The sequence below is a fragment of the Dendropsophus ebraccatus genome, chromosome 11 (assembly GCF_027789765.1).
Source record: "Dendropsophus ebraccatus isolate aDenEbr1 chromosome 11, aDenEbr1.pat, whole genome shotgun sequence".
Classification (NCBI taxonomy): Eukaryota; Metazoa; Chordata; class Amphibia; order Anura; family Hylidae; genus Dendropsophus; species Dendropsophus ebraccatus.
In genome coordinates, this window is record NC_091464.1 from 44,065,554 (window position 1) to 44,080,451 (window position 14,898).

Sequence of the window (14,898 nt, forward strand, 5' to 3'; positions counted from 1 at the left end):
GCCAAGTCTTCTTCCGCCATGCAGTGTCTGGCCTAATTATTAGGAGGCTCAATTGCTTCCTCACTCACTTCTAATGGTTCTCTGTGTCCACACTGCCATGCTCTGACGTCACACTACGTCTGAGGAGGAGCGGGACTGGTTGCCGGGGGCCCGCCGATCTTGCCCCCGCCAACCAGCCATCTGTTTTTTGTTTTTTTTAACTCTTACTCTGTGTCAGGCCTAATTTTTGTGAGGTTCCACGCCTGCCTCATCTAAAGGCCTAACCTTCAATTTAAACTTTAAAATCAAATTGACTTCAATTCAAGTGGTATTTTGTAGGGCTGTCTGTTCATCTATTGTATCTCCAAGATACACGCCACTGTTCAAAGGAGCAGACAGTGATAATGGTGGATCCTAATTTAGCATCCTTGTGTTGTCCATTTCATACCAGACAATCTGTGGATGTCAACTTGCGGGTGTTCTCTGCCGTCCTTTCATTTTTTCGCTCGGGGCCTCTTAAGAAGACTGTATTGTTATTCTTCATCCCTACCTCCAAAGAGATGCCTCTCACGCACAACTTCATGAGGGTGTGAGGCTAAATCTAGCCATAGTCCGGCTATTTTAGTTTTAGGCGCAGCAGCACTGCTGTGGGTAAGCGCCAACAGGCGGTGCTCAAACTGATGAACAGCACCTTCTACCTTCCTTGGATGTTTTAGCCATTTTGAAGGCAGGATTGACCAGGCCTTTTACCAGTAGCTTCTTTCCTTCCTTGGATGTTGTAGTAGCCTTTTTGAAGGCAGGATTCACCAGTACCGTCTACCTTTCTTGAATGTTACAGCCTTTTTAAAAGAAGTAGAATCCACGGCACTCAAAATCATGCAGAAGTGATAGTTTATTATACAGTGATTGAAAAAGGTTGTATACTCCAACCAGTATGAAATATATAAGCAATAGAGATCGTGACTATAAAGCGAGCTTTCGGCCCTTCCCGGGCCTTCCTCAGGCTAGTAGATCTCACTAGAAGTGCATGCTCTTCTAGTGAGATCTACTAGCCTGAGGAAGGCCCGGGAAGGGCCGAAAGCTCGCTTTATAGTCACGATCTCTATTGCTTATATATTTCATACTGGTCGGAGTATACAACCTTTTTCAATCACTGTATAATAAACTATCACTTCTACATGATTTTGAGTGCCGTGGATTCTACTTCTTATGGATGTGCATGGTTGAAGAACCATAACCCACTGAGCACCAACCTTAAACGAGAGGTGTGCAACACTGATTTACCCTACACAGTCTTTTTAAAGGCAGGATTGACCAGGTCTTTTTAATACACAGGCTACCTCACTTGCCCTCTCTTAGAGACTCTTTAAAGGATTGAAAGTGTATTTGTTCAAATTCCGGGGCCTCTTAAGAAGACTGTATTGTTCTCTGTGTCCTCACTGCCATGCTCTGAAGTCACACTACGCCTGCCACCCCAGGTCGAGAGGCATCAGGTGTATTCTTAATGGTGACTGACAGATGGCCTAGCCAGTTAGCTGTCAGCACCAGGGTTCGTGTCCACTAAATATCCCAGCCCCTGGACTCACTCAATTTTTGGGTGGGCTCACTTGCTTCCTCACTCACTTTTAATGGTTTTCTGTGTGCTCAATGCCATGCTGTGTCTGGCCTAATTTTTGGGAGGCTCACTTGCTTCCTCACTCACTTTTAATGGTTCTCTTTGTGCTCACTGCCATGCTAGATGTGGTATAATTTTTGGAAGGCTTACTGGCTACCGCTTCTACCTTGTTCACTCTGTCCTTACTGCCATGCTGTGTCAGGCTAAAAATTTTGGGTGGTTCATGATATGCTACCTCTGTTTAAATTGTTCCCTGTGTTCTCACTGCCATGCTGTATCAGGCTGAGTTTTTGGGTGGTCCATATGCCTACCTCTGTTTTAACCAGGCTGTTGCACAGAATTAGGCATAATGGTGCCATTAGGCAGCCTCAGAGGCATGAATACTTGCTGCCCCTGCTGTTTCCTGTCCATTTCCGTTGTGTTTCCATCATTTTCTAAGGTTGACAGGTTTTCACACGACCTTCCGCTTATCGAACTTGTGTCACCCGCAAAAATGCTCGAGTCTCCCATTGACTTTAATGGTTTCGTTACTCGAAACGAGCACCTGAGTATTGTAGTACTCGCTCATCACTAGTGTTTGCCTCTGGGTACAAGCCATTCCTACTTTGTAAGTTATGTTTCTATTTATTGTAATATTTATGACTATTGCACTATATTTTGTAATATTCACCTATGCTGCTAGTATATAAAATATGTGTGGTATTTGAAAGATAATTTTGCATGTATTTCTATTAGTATTTAGGTTAACATATTTTATTTATAAGAATATGGGAGGTTTCAGGATCCATCCTAGTCCCAGACAGTTGCTGAGGACCAGCAGTATACTGAAGTTATGCTCCTAAGGCTAGGCCTAGCATGAAACCTGTGTTAGATATAGACATATATGTGGATGTTTAATTCATTGTATACAAGAGAGATGGGTCATCTTAAATGGCCCATCACTGGCCAGCACCCATTTTAAAGGTACTCCCCAGATAAGACTGTAACCTGTTGTACCTGACGTTCAAGTCACTGTTGAACCATAATAGCTTTATTTTACTTGTGATGTGATTCAATGGCTTCATCAGGAGTTGCAAAAAAGCTGCTTTGAACAGCAGAATGTGTGGGGTGATCCTTCCTTGATTGGCTTCTTTGTTATAATGAAATGTTTATTAAACATATTGGTTACATTTGACCACTTTTGTGAGCATGGTATATGATATTTAGATGTTTTTGAGTGTTTTTAAATCAGATATTTAGGATTTTTTTTATAGTGACTTGTTGCCTCTGGCCCATTTAAGGGATTTTTGTGATATATGTATCATGATGTTTTCCAAACAGAAGTAAAAAGTTTTGGCAGAGAGCCATGTACTTATTTGTATGTGCCTTTCTGCTTCTTTGGCTGTTGCATACAATGGCAAGCATAAAATGTTAGCTTTCACTCTGGCCTTTTGGCCCTTCCATGTAAAACCATTAATAATTTTCTATAGTCTAGATATTGTATGTTGCGGGAATGTAATTGAGAGGTTTCTGAAAAAATAAAGAATCTTTGGTAACACCATTATCTTTGCTGCTGCAATACGGCCAACCCACGATAACGGTAGCTTTGCATAGGCTGCAACCTCTTTCGTTATTGTATCAATTAATTGATTGCTATTGGCCGGAATTAATGCTTTAGGGTGAGTTCACACCTACAGGATCTGCAGCAGATCTGCAGCAGATTTGATGCTGTGTTCAGTTATTTAAATGAAATCTGCTGCAGAAAATCAGCTGCAGATCCTGTAGGTGTGAACGCACCATTAAGAGGGTAAGTTAGTGTGACGCCTAAGTAGGGAACCTGCCCTTTAGTCCATTTAAAGGGGTAAGTTGTTTCTAGAGCGGCTTGTGTGGACGGGGGTACGCCCATATTTAGTATTAATGACTTGGTTGCATTCACCTTATAGTAGCTGACCTCACCGAATTCGTTCAATATAATGTTTAGGGCCTTAAGAGACTTCTCTGGGGATGATAGACATAGAACAACGTCATCTGCAAAAAGACCTATTTTGTGTTCCGTTGATCCTATGTTTATACCACTGACATCATGGGATAGCCGTATTCTTTGAGCTAATGGTTCCATTACCATGGTAAAAATTATTGGGGACAGTGGGCATCCCTGACGTGTCCCATTGGTGATTTCAAATTCTTTGGATAACATCCCAGACGTGTATACTTTCGCTGATGGGGAAGTATATAGGGCCATTACAGCTGTAAGGAAGGGGCCACACAAACCAAACCTTTCCAACACTTGTCGCAAATATCCCCAATGGACCCGGTCGAACGCCTTCTCCGCATCCAAAGTAAGGAGCAGAGAAGGCGTTCGCCGGACCTCTACAGATGCTATAATATCAATAATCCTTCTTGTGCCATCCAGTGTTTGTCTGCCTTTTGTAAAACCAACTTGGTCTTCATGAATTATTTGTGGTAGGATATCCATTAACCTGGAGGCCAAGAGTTTAGCGTATAATTTCAAGTCTGTATTGAGGAGGGATATAGGTCTAAAATTTGCAGGAGTGTCAGGTGATTTCCCTGGTTTGGGAAGGGTCACAATTATGGCCTGAAGCATCTCTTTAGGGAGGAATCCCTTAAGCATAATTTCATTAAAGAGTCTGGTCAGGTACGCGGCTAGGGGAGAGTTATACATCTTATATAGTTCGCCTACCAGACCATCAGGGCCAGGAGCCTTGTTCGGCTTAATAGATTTAATCACATTTTCTACACTTGCTGAGAAATAGGGGCAGAAAGAGCTTCTTGTTGGGGGACTGAAATTTGTGGGATGTTACAGGTATCCAAGAACGAAGCTATATGGGATGTACTGGACTGGTGTGTGTTGGGTTCTGTATTTAAGTTATATAGAGTTTTGTAGTAATGTGCTAGCACCTCTGAGATGCCCTGTGGATCCGAGATTCTAACATTATCAGGAGAAAATATGTAAGGGATACAGGATTTAGTAGATTTCTGCTTAAGAAGTCTGGCTAGTAAGCTACCTGATTTATTACTTTGTGAGTAATAAGACATTTTAAGCCTCTTAAGGGCTAATTCGTGTCTGTGTAGATTTAGTTCGTGTAGTCGGTTAGTCAGTTTGGAAATTTGCTGGGTGGTAGTTACATTATATGATTTTTTGTTTTGTCTGTGCAATTCAGTAAGTTGCGTATGTAGTTGTAGGGACTCTTGTGTCCTAATTTTCTTTTCATAAGCTGACTGTTTAATGAAGTGACCCCGTAAAGTGTGCCTTGTAAACACACCAAAGTGTGGTGTCAGTCACTTGAGAATTGTCATTGAGTTGAAAGTAGTCTAAGATGGCTTGTTCAGTCGCAGGTTTGTATTTGGGATGTTTTAATATGAAAGTGTTTAACCGCCATGGGTTGTCATTAGGGCGGATGTATGCCTCTTGTAGTGTTACTGATATTGTGGAATGGTCTGACCATGTGATGGTACCTATGGTAGACTCTTTTATCCTTGTCAGTAATAATCTGTCGACTAGAAAGTAGTCGATTCTCGAGTAGACTCTGTGGGGGTGTGAGTAAAATGTGAAGTCGAGTTCACTGGGGTGCTGTATTCTCCATATATCGTGTAGTGCATGTTGATGTAGGGTGGTAGCTATGGGAGAGGAAGTAGAAGAAGATTTAGGGGCTGTAGAGTCCATATCTGGCCAAATGGTTTTGTTGTAATCCCCTGCCATTATTAAGGAACCAGTCTTAACCGAGTACACTTTGCGAATCAGATGCTTCAGGAATTTGTGTTGCCCACTGTTGGGGCCATACAGAGACACTAACGTGTAAGGTGCATTGTTAATGAGGCAGGCAAGAATCACATAGCGTCCTTTATCATCAATTATTTCCTTTTGGACAGTGAAGGCTAAGGAATCTCTAACAAGAATAGTTACCCCCCTTTTTTTGTTTACTGCTGGAGAGGAGTAACTGAGGGGAAATCTTTTGTGTTTTAGCCTATATATGTCTGCCGCATTAAGGTGCGTTTCTTGTATAAAAAACAGGTCCGCTTGTGACTGGGTAGCTTCCTTCCACAGCTGTGATCTTTTGTATGGGGAGTTTAGCCCTTTTACATTCATGGATACTATTTTGATAACCATTTTGCCAACAAAACAATGCTTATAGTATTAGTAGCTGACCATCTACAAAAGTAAACATGAACCTTAGTATTATGATGCATGGTACATAAGAAGCTTATTTGCTTCCTTTGTATAGGCTTAATCTTTTCTTGTGGACCAACCTTGTATCCATGGATATAGAAAAACAAAACAAGTCTGAAAGAGAAAAATAATAACAGAGAACATTTTGGTAGGAAATAGAGTGCGAGGTGCATCCTCGCTGTCAGGGATGATCGGGTAACTTTACCGGACATAACATGTGCCTACGGCGTATAATGACAAACAATTTCCCTTGCACTAGCAGAAAGAGAAAGTTCCATTTGGTGGTAAGCTCGATTTAAGTTCTGTCAACAGCCATTCTGGGATGTCTCGTCTTGTTTTAATTTCTCTTGTTGTGAGCACCCCTGGTATACCATTCTTGATCGACGAATCTAGGTCGCTTGGAAGGTGCAGAGCGTGGTGTTGGTGGTGCCAGGTTCCATTCCTCACACAATTTCATGCCCGCTTCTGGCGATTGGGCGATCACTTTTTGACCATTCTTTGTAATTATTAGCTTCACTGGGAAGCCCCAGCGGTACTGTATGGCATTCGCTCTGAGTGTAGCCGTGCATTGGGCAAACGCCCTCCTTTTGGCCAGCGTGACCGCAGATAGGTCGGCATACACTGCTATGTTGCGGAATCGATCTGGGAGTGATGGGTCATTCCTCATTTTAGCCATGAGCTTCTCCTTCACATGGAAGAAGTGGATTCTAAGTATAACGTCACGTGGGATATCTGGAGGAAGATCTCTTGGCTTTGGCAAGCGATGGACCCTGTCCACGATAAAATCCCTATCTTCAGCATTGGGTAGCAGGCATGCTAAAAAGTCTGTGACATACTCATGGAGTGCGTCCGTTGTCACTGACTCGGGGACTCCTCTGAGTCTCACATTATTGCGCCTTGAGCGGTCTTCGATGTCCGCCATTTTCAGTTTTAAGGCCTCAACCTCAGTGTCCATGTTGGTTGTTAGATCCACATGGTCATTGTGTGCTGCTGTTAGCTCAGCCATCCTGTTTTCAATATGGGATGTACGATCCCCCAGAGCTGATACATCTTTTCTGACATCGATGATAAGATTTTGCACAGTGGTCTCAAAGGATGCTTTTAGCTCATGCAGTAGTACCCTAATAGTCGCCTCTGAGATCGGGTTATTAGACTGTGCTGATGGAAAACGACCTGCCGTCTGTGGGGTAAGTTGGGAGACTGGTTGTGTTTTCCATGACAGTGGCGTTGGTGGAAGTGAGGGAGTCTCGAGGTCTAGCAGGTCTGCATGCAGTATGCTGTTATGAGCATCATGGCCGCCGTGTCCCCGTTCAGAGGCAGAGCTGTGTTGTGAGGGACTAGCAGAAGATTCTGCCAGGGATAAAAGAGTGGCCACAGCGGTGGAGCTGACTCCGACCTCTTCGGGTGAGTCCCGGTCTAGTGCCGCTTCTGCTGGGCTAGCTGCGGTCTGTGAAGGAGAGCCTTGTGCGCGCTGCAGACTAGGCTGCTCGGCGCCATCTTGGCCCGCGTCCGCGGCACTGAGAAAGTTGTTTAGCTTGAGCGGGTGATTCTTTTTCTTCCCCTTGCGAGAGTTGGCCATATCGCCGGTTCCCTCAGGCACTTGTATCGGAAGTTTTGGAAGTGCTGGGATCGCTTTGTGCCGCTGAATGCCGTTACCGAGCAGGAGCTGGTGTGGTGTGCGACCTACTCCATGCAGCGCTGGCCACGCCCCCAACCTAGAGGATTTTCAAAGCATATACCAAGGCATTTTAGACAAGTGTGGTTACAACTCTGTGGCAACAGTTTGGGGAAAACCCTTTTCTCTTCCACTGTGAGTGTAATTTGAAAAAACAAACAAACATATATATATATATATATATATATATATGTATCTTTTAGACAGCTTAAGAGGACTGTACAGAGCTCCAACCTTAACTTCATTAAAGGGGATGTACCATCAGGTACACTCTCCTTAAAATTACACATGAATCGAACGGTGCAGGCATGGGGAAGCCGGTACCGCGGTCCTTTTTTGATCCGCAGCCTGCTTCCCGTGTCCAATGCCTTTTTATTCATGCTTACCGGGCCAGGTTGAAGCCTGAAGGTGGCCCGGCCCGCTCCCAGTGGGAGGAGATCCCTGACCCTCCATAACGTAGTGCTTCAACTCAGCCTGGTAATCATAAATAGAACGGCGCCTTTCAAAAAAGGGCAGTGGCACCGTTGCCGCTGAATGGGCACAAGTTCCACACACAAAACAAAAGAAGCAAGTAGCTAAAACCTGAGGGAAGTTGATGAGTAGGGTTTTTTTTAGTTGAGTGGTTTGTTCTGCAACCACTAAGCATAATGGAGTCATTTACTAAGGAATCTAATGTGTGCAACTATTCTAATGTGAGTTGGTGTTTTTTTTGTTTGTTTTTTCAATATATTGTTTGTGATTTATGGAAGAGTCGCACTGTCATAGTAAATGCCTCTGAGTAAAAAGTTGCGGAAAAAAAAAGTTGCAAATAGATTCATCTGGTACTGACCAGACTAAGGTCTGCACCAGTTTTCGTGACTTTTTAAAAAGTTTCAAATGATAAATTGGCTGCAAATCACAAATTATGCAAATCATTGGGTGAATACTCAAAACAGGCAGATAAAAAAAAAAATCAATGGATCATAAATAAAACTTAGACCAAAAATGTGTGAAAAATCCAATTATTCACCTAAAAATCCCTTAATAAATTTCCCCCCATTGTGCCTATAACTGTATTCTGAAAACATCAAGCTTGTCATTCCATTGTAAAAAATTTTTAATTTTATTAGTTTTGCTGCAAAATTAGCAACATCCCAAAAAAGGAGGCATTCTTACACTCATACTTTTGGCTGTATAGTGCTAGGTCGGGAATTCTAGGTCGGGAATTTTTGGCACCACAGCTGTTGCAAAAGTACAATTCCCGCCATGTCATCCAAATCCAAGGCCGTGCAGGCCTGATGGGAATACTAGTTTTGCAGCAGCTAGAATGTCAGTGGCTCTCCATTCCTTGAGCTAGTGCCATATGCAATAGTGCTAAGCAGTTTGCAACATCAAGAAGAATGTGCAGCTGCCGAAAGTAAAACCTAGCTGTTAGAGACAGACAATGGTCGTTTATTGGCACTTTTGCCTTCCTGATTGCTAAATTCACAATTTTCTATGTGCATACAGTAAGCAGCAATTGCAAGATTAGTCATTGCAATCACAAGATAAATGATGTGGTCCCCTGGGACCTTATATCAGCTAGAACTGCTGGGCTTTAGAAAATCCAAATGATGTCTCAGACCTTAAACTTTACGAAATCATTTTATTCATGAAACATTTTGGAAGGGAAATCTGGCAGTGTCTTTCAGGTCAGCATGAGGTTAAACAAGACAGCCGATTGCTGGAAGACTTAGATGGGTAATACTGTGTTGAAAGCTACAGAGTAAGAATTAATGGGCAGAACATTTCTGTATTAATGAACACACTAATCTCAAAAGTGCCAGTAAATACACTGCTGTCATAATATTGTTTATTGTAGCTGAAGGGTATATCACTTCCAGGGAGAGCAGTAATGCTGAAGGAAGATAGCAGAGAACCAGGGACAGAATTCAGGGACTCTGTAATTGGTTTCTATTACAAAGAAGCCGTTCAGCACCAAGTGAAATGTATGGAAAGAGACAAAGCCACAGAGCTGTCTCTGGGAAGGACAGAATGATTATGTTTAATGCATGTGTTTTGCTTGTAATACACTCCTCCAGGAAAGTCCAGATGGTGTGGGTATCTTTTGCTTTGGAAGACAAAAAACATAAGATTGTGCATCATTCATCTAAAAGCTCAAGAGATTATTTTGTTATAGAGAAAGGTGCACAGATTTTACAGAGATGTCAGCAGCATCTGTGCTTGTACAGGACAACCTGCACACAATGCTCCTTATTGTAAAACATAGAGATGGACCTTCTGATCCTGAAATTGTGTGCAACCTTTATTCATAAATATGCATCATAAAACTCAAAAACCTTTATTACAACAGGGGAGAATAGAAACTACTACAGACCAATACCACCCCAAACTATGGAAATCTGCCAGGTGAGCCGCAATGTATTTACATTCCTTTGAGCTTTTCTGGCATACTGTATGGAGACAGTAAGGCTCTGTTCATATCATGTTTGGTGTGTACATTTGATGTATATGCCAGGAAGTCTGGATTCAAAGCCTTTATTTTAGCATATGTCTGTCTAGTATGTTCTGAGGATACCTTCTTTTTCTACAGCAGTGAAAAAGTTATATTTTGTAGTATGCATTTTTCTTCCAATGAGAGTTAGGGCAGATGAATGTTAATGTATGGCATACAGTTGCACACCACCAGGTTATGTGTTCAGTATTCACTTCCGGAGATTTTCTTAATTTATATGCTGAATGTATAGTGAAACTAGTCTAAACTGTCCTATAATCCAATACACTTGTCAGCCCCAACTTTAAAACTACTGATAGGTGAAGTAAATAACAATGTTTTAAAAAACACACACCATTATATAGACCATTAAGTAATGGATTTAGGCTTAGCCTAGAAATTTTTTTAAAAAAGTGTTCTTATCTCATTGGGTAGGTCTCAGTAATCTATATCGGGACATCTGCCATTTTAAAGTGATATACAGATAATAGACTGAAGTGGCTGTCGTTTAACCCCTTAGCGACTGTGGACATAATTTACGCCCATGGTTTACTCGATCGCTGTGCTTCTTTGCTCGTGATTTACACCCCCCGTGCCGACGATCACTGTAATTGGCTGGTCAAATTCAGCTTTCTGGGTCATCGGTGACCCAGTGACCTATAAATCAATAGTGATTGGTGCTGTCCAAGACAGCACCAATCGCCATTAGTGTTTGTAGTAAAAGTGGCCATGGTTCCACCCTCCAGATCGTCTTGATTGACCAGCCAGGCCTGGACAGCCAACGACTGCTGTTCTGTGTAGAAATAAATATTATTCCTGGGCCTGCAAACCTTAGTTAGTCAGCTAAGGTGTGCAGAACAGGTGTGTGTGGTGTAGGTGCCCCTCCTGATTAAAAAAAAAAAAACTTTTTTCCCCCTATATCCTACCGCCACTGTCTGCTGATAACTACCACACATAAGTGCAGCATGTATCAGCAACTCCTTTCTTGTCGGAGGTTTTTTTTCTTACTGTTAAAAAAAACACGTAAAAACCACTACATTACTTTACACTAGGCTACATTACACTAAAACTATTTGAAATAAAGTTTTACACTACACCACTACACTAGAATACACATTTACATACCCCATATACTAATCCCCATATAAAAATGGCCCACAGGGTTTTTTCAGCGGAAGAGGCATATACTCTTATTGCCTCCGACACAAAAACAGCCAGTGAGGATGAATAGGGGGATCCTTCTAGCCTCCATTCATAATCATCATCATCATCCTTCAGTGATGATGAATATCCACGTAGGCGTCCAAGGAGGACGCCTGGGGCTGCCCCCCAGACACCCCATCCCATCTTGCCCCCCGCCCTCCAGACAGGTGACTCCATCCTGCCCCCCGCCCCTCAGAAAGGTGACACCATGGTACAGAACTTGGTACAAAAAGGTGGTACATCTAGCCCATACAGCAATGTACAACACTTTGTGCTATACCGATGTGCGAGAGGGCCCCAGCACTTCTGGATATGAAGGACCCCGTATCATACAAGGGCAACATTTTTCTGGTGAATTCCCCCACACTGGAAAAAAGGGGAGATCAGAAAGGACACCATTTTCCAGTGTGACACCTGTCCTGATCCCCCCAGCCTCTGCATAAAGGATTGCTTCAAGGGGTACATTACGTCATTTCGGAGTTCAAAATTTTCTAAATTCTTTCCCTTATTTCTATTTCAGGGGTCACTTTGATCCAGGGATTATTCTGCTTGCCATTTGGAGTCAGGAAGTAATTTTTTTTTCCTGTGATAAGGCTACTGTCTTCTGCATCTTGAGGGTTTTTGATTTCTGGATCAACACATGTTAAATTTGATGGACTGCACCCCTTGCGAGATTCCTTGAGGGGTGTTGTTTCCAGAATGGGGTCTCTTGTGGGGGGTTCCCACTGTCTTGGCTGTATGGGGGCTTTGTAAATGTGACATGGCCCTTGAAATCCATTCCAGTGAAATCCAGCTTCTGAACGCCAATTGGTGCTCCTTTCCTTTGGGGGCTCGTCCTGTGTCCGCTTGGAACTTTAAGTCCACATGTGGGGTATTTCCATACTCAGGAGAAACTGAGCTAGATTTTTTTTTTTTTTTAATCCCCTTGTAAAAATAAAAAATAGAAGGCTTTTAGTGAAAAAAAATAAACTTTTCCTTTTTCCTTGTAAAACACCCGTGGGTCCAAATGCTCACTGCACCCCTTGTTACATTCCTCAAGGTGTCCCTTTTAAGTTTTTTCTCAATATTGTGGCACCCCAGAGCTTCTGCCAACTTGAAGTGGTACAGTCAAAAATGACCAAACAGAGGTGTTGAAATTCACTTGGCGATCCTTTATATCTAAGACTTGTGGTTGCGTTAAATAGCGCAATAGGGCCACATATGGAATATTTATAGAAACTGCAGAAATGGTGCAATAAATATTGGGGTGTATTTCTCTGGTAATAGACTTATAATTATAAAAGATATTGGATTACAATAAAAAAAATCTGCACAGAAAATTTAAATTTAACATTTTTTAAACACTTAGCTTTTATTTCTGTGACTCACCTAAAGGGTTAAAAAAAAACATTCTGGGGGTGCTTTTGCACTGTTTGGGGGGGCAGTTTCTGAAATGGGGTGTTTTGTGGGTCTTTCTAACATATAGTCCCCTTAAATACACTTTAAGGGTCTATTCACACGTCAGTATATTTTCCAATCCGCAATTTTGAATCCGTAAGCAATCCGCAAATTTTCATCCGTATTGCATCCGTATTGCATCCGTAAAATACGGACCCCATAGAGTTGTATTGGATGTGTCAGTTACTGTCCGTACTAGGGTCTGTCCTTTTTTTTTTGCGGAACGGATTGCAGCCCAGTACACAACACGGATGTGTGTATAGGTCCATTGAAATACATTGGTCCTATATTATTGCGGATCCGCAATTAAGGACAGGAACAGGACGTATGAATAGAGCCTAAACTTGAATAGGTCCCTAAAAAATTGGAGTTTGAAATTTTTGTCAAAATCTGGAAAATTGCTGCTAACGTTTTAAGCTTCCTATTCTTTTAAAAAAGAAAGTTTAATAAATGCTGCCAACATAAGTAGACATATTGCTAATGCTATTTAATATTTAATTTATGTGGCATAACCATTTTCTGTACAAGCAGAAAAGTTTCGAAGTTGGAAAAATGCAATTTTTCCACAATTATTTAGGGGGGGGGGGGGGGGGGGGTTGTAAGTATTGACCACAATTTACAAAAACTGTAAAGCACAATATGTCACAAGAAAACAATCTCAGAATCAGCAGGATAGGTAAAAGCATTTCCAGGTTATTAATGAATAAAGAGACACAGGTCATATTCATAAAATTTGCCTTGGTCCTTAATGCCATTTTAGGCCGGGTCCTTAAGGGGTTAAGTAAAGAGTCACTGTACTATTTTACCTAATCTCTCTGTTGCTTGATTTTTTCTGCCCCTCACCCCCACCAAAGGCGTCCCCACTATCATCTCAGTAAACTGTATCTACCAGGGGGATTATTCACAGTCCACCCCATTGACCATTATCAACATCATACACCTTGGTGCAGCCTTTCTATGGTGTGGTGGACTACAAAGAGAGAGAGATAGCGTTCCAATGAGAAGGCCCATGAAAACTTTTTTATTGAACTCTCCATGGCCATGTTTCTCTACTTACATATCTGGCCCACTGCATGACTTTGATATAATAGGTTTCAGAACATACAATACATCACGGCTAATTCTGACTCCTTTCTACCTCCTGCAATGGTAACATGAACATCAGAACTAGACCATGGAGCAGTAAAAGGTAATGGTCTGGTCTGATCATCCACATTTTTTTTTTTTTTTTTTTTACAATATGTGACTGACCAGATGTATTGGGGCAAGTGAGGCAAACAGATTGTGTGTATCATAGATCAAATATCAAGTTCATATAGTACAAACCACTATTATTTCATTGAAAACATACCAAAAATAAAAAAATGGACCATAGAGCTTAACACATGTGAACCAATGGGGATATTTCTATAAATCAGCCTGAATAAATTATGCAGTAGAAAAAGTTGTAATTGTAGTTGTAAAGGTAATTTTTGCCTATGCTATATAGGACATAAAGCAAGAAGAGGTTAAATGATATCTTACCTTGTAGCACCATCAATCATTACATAGTGTACAATATGCATTTCTTGGACAGTATAAGAGATGAGAAGCCATTTGTTCTAAGTTTGCCTGCTCTTTCAAGATTGACGTGGTTAATGAATAACTGGAAACAACACTCTGTGCTTGCCAAACTTTGAGGCAACCCACTGTGTCCTGTCACTTCTTCCTGCCATTTGATTAATAATAACATATTCACCTACTTATTTGGAAATCATAATCATTAAATTCACGGACACTGGACAGCCTAATGTCCTCGCAATATTTCAGAAAAAGCACAACAGGGTATTGGTGTTCTATTCTTTTGTGCATGTCTCTTGTGCTTAACATTACTGTGTGTCCTTGTTTGCCCTTATGCTTAATTCAAAATACATAAAAAGAACAGCTGTTTTATTCTATTTGTTATTAACCCTTTGAGGACCAGGCCCAAAATGACCCAGTGGATCTCGCAAATTTTGATCTTAGTGTTTCCGTTTTTCCCTCCTCCCCTTCTAAGAGCTCTAGCACTTTCAGTTTTTTTTATCTACAGGGCCATGTAAAGGCTTATTTGTTACAGGAATAGTTGTACTGTGTAATGGCGTCATTCATTTTACCATAACATGTATGATGGAATTCCAAATATATTATTTATGAAGATATAAGGGGAGTGAAATCATAAAAAAGAATGCAATATGGTAACGTTTGGGGGGTTCCTGTGTCTACGTAATGCACTATATGGTAAAAGCGACATGATACCATTACTCTATAGGTCAGTACGAACACAACCATATGCAGCTTACACAGATTCTCTAATGTTATATATTTTTTTA

General features: G+C 41.5%; 1 long non-coding RNA gene across 1 annotated transcript in view; it reads right to left on the reverse strand.

Annotated features, from left to right (window-relative positions):
- LOC138767164 (uncharacterized) overlaps positions 1-14,147 on the reverse strand; it is a 161,573-nt gene extending 147,426 nt beyond the window's left edge. Inside the window, exon 1 of the long non-coding RNA XR_011358772.1 lies at positions 14,075-14,147. This is a non-coding gene — a long non-coding RNA (uncharacterized lncRNA). The remainder of the gene's footprint in view (positions 1-14,074) is intronic.
- Positions 14,148-14,898: the final 751 nt, after the last annotated feature.